We start from the raw sequence: 4,300 nt of genomic DNA, 5'->3' as shown, positions 1-4,300 counted from the left end.
TGCACCATGAGTGACGGATCCGCATCCCGCCACGACCCTCGCACTCTGCCAACTCGATGTGCTTTCATTTTAATTTTTATTTGTAATAATCACCTGTTTTAGTCAGATCTCCAGACTTTCACTCAAGTAATGGAGTTGAGTACTTTGTCCGCCTCTGATAACATGGCATATGTAAATGAGGCACACCTCACCTCACTTTTATTCCTTCTGTTCCGGGATCAAATTTCGACACAGTTCATTCATTTTATTCCAGGTGACATTCCAGGCTATAAGCATTTTAGCAGGAATTGCGTCATCAACACAAGCATAACAAATAAGTTTGATATTTAGCATTTTAAATCGGGATGATGATGGCTATTACATCAGTAGGCTACTTTCACAACAGCCAATGCACGACCGCAATTTACAGGGCCAAAGGAAAGAAAAATAGCAGGTTATTTGATAATCACATCAAACTGTTTTTTATCTTCTTTTTATCCCTTTACTTGTACTGTTGTGAGACAACAGGCTTCATGCTTCTGTAAGAATCAGAAACAGGTACAAGTTAGAAAAGGAAAAAAGTAAGATGCTGCTATACCAACATACACTAAAACTGGGGAAGGTCAGAAATCTTTGTTAGAATAACAAACTACAGACAGAAAATTCACCAAGAAGGTCCAAATTAAGATGTTTATTGCCAAAATGTTCACCACCATTTCCCCTTTGGCATGCTTTCTTGAAAACGTTCAACTGTTTTTACAGTCAAACTATAAAACATTATTAATCTGAACTGGTGAAAAATATATTAAAGCCCTTTCCCTACACATTTAAAAACTCACTTGTGGTGATACTTATGTGCGGGTCTAGTCGACTAAACGGTACAGCTCCTACTAGTCGACACTGAAAACAATAGTCGATTACACGACAGAAAAAAAAAAAACATAATTAGGCTATCATTCAAATTACCATCATTTTATGTTACCATCAAATTACCATTGTTACATTTAAAACATTTTAAATAACAAGTTAAAATAAAACATTTGAAAAATAATACATTATTTGTAAAAGTGTATCTGGGCGTAAACTACATTTTTACCTCAGAGTCTCGCATGAGTTTTCTTCGTGTCAGTTGTGGCGAGCTCAAAATTGACCACGCGAAAGACGAGCAAGGTGTGGGATTATTTTGAATTAGAAGGAAACAGAAAAGTTTTGTGTAAACTGTGTAATGTCAAATTGGCTTACAATAACTCTACTGAAGCGATGCGTAATCATATTCAATACAGGCACGTAGGCCTATAGGCCTTAGCTTAGAGACTAGCCAAAGCCAGCTAATGTCAACGTCATTCACTACAGCCTGCCGCCGCTGTGGTCCCGTCCACGCCGTCTATGTCAACTGTTTTAATGAATCTGTTTTATCTGTCATCTGTTTTAATTATGATCAGCAAAAGTACCAAAATCCCTTTTCTTGTGCAATATGTATTCACAAGATGAGCAAACCAACAGACCAATTCAGAGTAGACGTCACAGTTATGTCACTTTCAGCTGCGCGCGCATAGTGGTTGCAGAAAAACACTGGGAACAAGTAGAGGTAAATGGGTAAAATCCATGGAATAAAAGAAAAAAATATTTTTGTGCCTTTTGATATCAAGATCGGAATGCAAATAATTTTTTATAGAATACTGTAGTCAAAGACGCTATTTGAAGCTAAACGCAGACGTTTAAATTAAATTAAATGTAATTTAATTTATGCATTTAGCAGACGCTTAAAAGCGACTTTCAGTGCATTCAGGCTATACATTTTTTATCAGTATGTGTGTTCCCTGGGAATTGAACTCACGACCGATGTGCTGCTAACACAATGCTCTACCACTGAGCCACAGGAACATGTGGATAAATGGACATACTATGGATGAAAACTGCTCTAATTACTCTACTTTTAAAGCATAAATTCGATTTAAACGGTGTCGTGGGGATTCGTAAATGACAATGGGCGTCGGGACGCAAGATTCCATCGTTTCCGCACGTGTAGTGTGTGTCATAGTGGACGACAACAGATTCCGCGTCTGCGATGCTTCACAACATCACGACAGAAATACTAGCATGTTTAATATTTTTGCCATTGTCCACGACGAGTTCTGTCACATTGGTGACGTTGACCAATAGCAGCACAGAAGCTCTAGCTGTGTCTCATTTAGAAGGCTGCGCCCTCCGGAGGTCGAATCCTCTGGAGGTCGCATCCTCTGTAGGATGCATATACGAAGTGTCCTCAACCTAGAATTAAACGAGACAGCCTTCGTAGGACAGGCGGAAAAGGAAACCGGAAGTATCACGTTGCTATGCCAACACATTTAGAGCATCGTGACGCTCTCACACTACTTAAATGAAGGAAAATTATTTCTAAATTTGCAAGGATACACCTCATGCATCCTCCGAATTCCCGTGAAAGAAGGTCGCATTCGGAGTGTCTTACTTGCTTTTCTGAAATGAGACAGCCTCGATGACGTATGCAGCCTTCGAACGCGACCTCCGGAGGGTGCAGCCTTCTAAATGAGACACAGCTTGTAATTGGTCTATTCACAAGAGACTGCAACGTAAACTGTAACTGACTGTCGTTGGCGACGTTACTGACAATTGGCTGAGGTGCCTCACGTGATCCAAGTTAGCCGTTAGGCTTTTTCCAATGGTAAGTAATATGGACCCTTATCCCAAAATAATCTCTTGTGAATTCAGCGCCAACCGTCAGTTTTAATGTTGAAAGAAAGTGTCGTAAGACAGCATTTTACAATACAAATGTTAACTGACAGTAATAATAAGCGATGCAAACTACTACATTTTTTTTCTCAATCGGTCTTTGTCAGTCACGTGCGTTTATTATGTGTGACGTCACCGAGGCGCCATTTTGAAGGTATCGTTGCATTGAGCAGTGAACTAAAAGTGTGCAGAAAAGACCGATTAAATCATCATACTGGAGAAACAGATGCATCAACACGTTTTACAACTCAAGCACAGAGGCAAGGTTCTTTTATGTATTAGTCAAATAATTACTGTGTAAGTCCACAATGACATCTTTCTTTAGGACATGACAAACTTTGCCTGTTTGGACAGAAGACGTCAGTAAAACACTCTTTATAGATACTTTTTGTCGTGGCAAATTTAATTTTAATGGGGCAACACTGATGTAATAACATAAACACAGGGTCAGCGCTGTTTTAGATCGTTTAATACATGAATGTAGAAACAGATAACAAAGGTTTTGTTTACATTGTATTACTACTTTACCTGTGAGAGTAGTACAGTATTAGTATGTCAAGATCAGTAGGGGACACATTACAGAAAACATGCATATTAGTACACTTTTTCTTATTGCTGTGGAATACAACATTTTCTGTTGAGCTCAGAGCTAAAATGTAAAATACAGTGGAAAATTTCCAGTATTAGTTGCACAAACATGTCCTGTCTGACAAGCTGAACAACTGCAGACATGTAACAGCTGGTCGGTCAGGGTTGGATTAAAATGGGCGTCAAACATTCAGGATCTAATCTGTTTGAAAAAAAAGAAGTCTATATACTAACTGAAGACAGTTAACCGTTAAAATTCCCATTCATCTCAACGGAAGAAGCAGTCAAACAAGATGGTTTTTATTGCTTTCACGATTTATCTATGGTTATAATAATAATAATAAATGTTAAGAATTTGGCCTGGTCCCAAGATGGGCCGACCGAACCGTTCAGTCACCAGAGAGAGTGCAACACGAGCTAATTTTCAGTAAAAGCTAGATAATGGGCCGTAAAAAAAAAAGGAAAGGCGGTGCAGAAAAACTTTAAGCAAAAAAAAAAAAAAAGGGCTTACGTCCAACACTGCTAATGCAAATATAGTCTAACACGTCAAAAACCTATAGCAACAGAGATAGTGAACTTTACTTTGAATATGTAGATAGTCATATATTAAAATAAAACATTGAATACATGCATACAGTGCATACGTTTACAATATGCAATTAATCCTTAGGTAGAGTGGAACATAGGCTTCTATTGCAGGTACTCATATGCAATAGTTAGACGAGGTATTATAAGCCATTGGCTTACTTATGTATCCCCTTGTCTGAATAGAATAGAATAGAATAGAATAGAAAATTCATCTATTCAAAACTAGAATGTTGCAGACAGCTCAGCTGAGTCAAGTGTCATGGAGGTAGGAAGACACAATGAGAGAGACACCCTGATATAGATGCTGCCAGTTTCTTAATAATGTTTCTTAATAATGTGTCTCTAATTAACTATTAATTAACTCTTAGGATATGAGGAACCTGTGCATGTATGT

The sequence above is a fragment of the Sinocyclocheilus rhinocerous genome, unplaced genomic scaffold (assembly GCF_001515625.1).
Source record: "Sinocyclocheilus rhinocerous isolate Xijiao unplaced genomic scaffold, SAMN03320098_v1.1 scaffold5970, whole genome shotgun sequence".
Lineage (NCBI taxonomy): Eukaryota > Metazoa > Chordata > Actinopteri > Cypriniformes > Cyprinidae > Sinocyclocheilus > Sinocyclocheilus rhinocerous.
Note: the sequence above shows the minus strand (reverse complement) of the source record.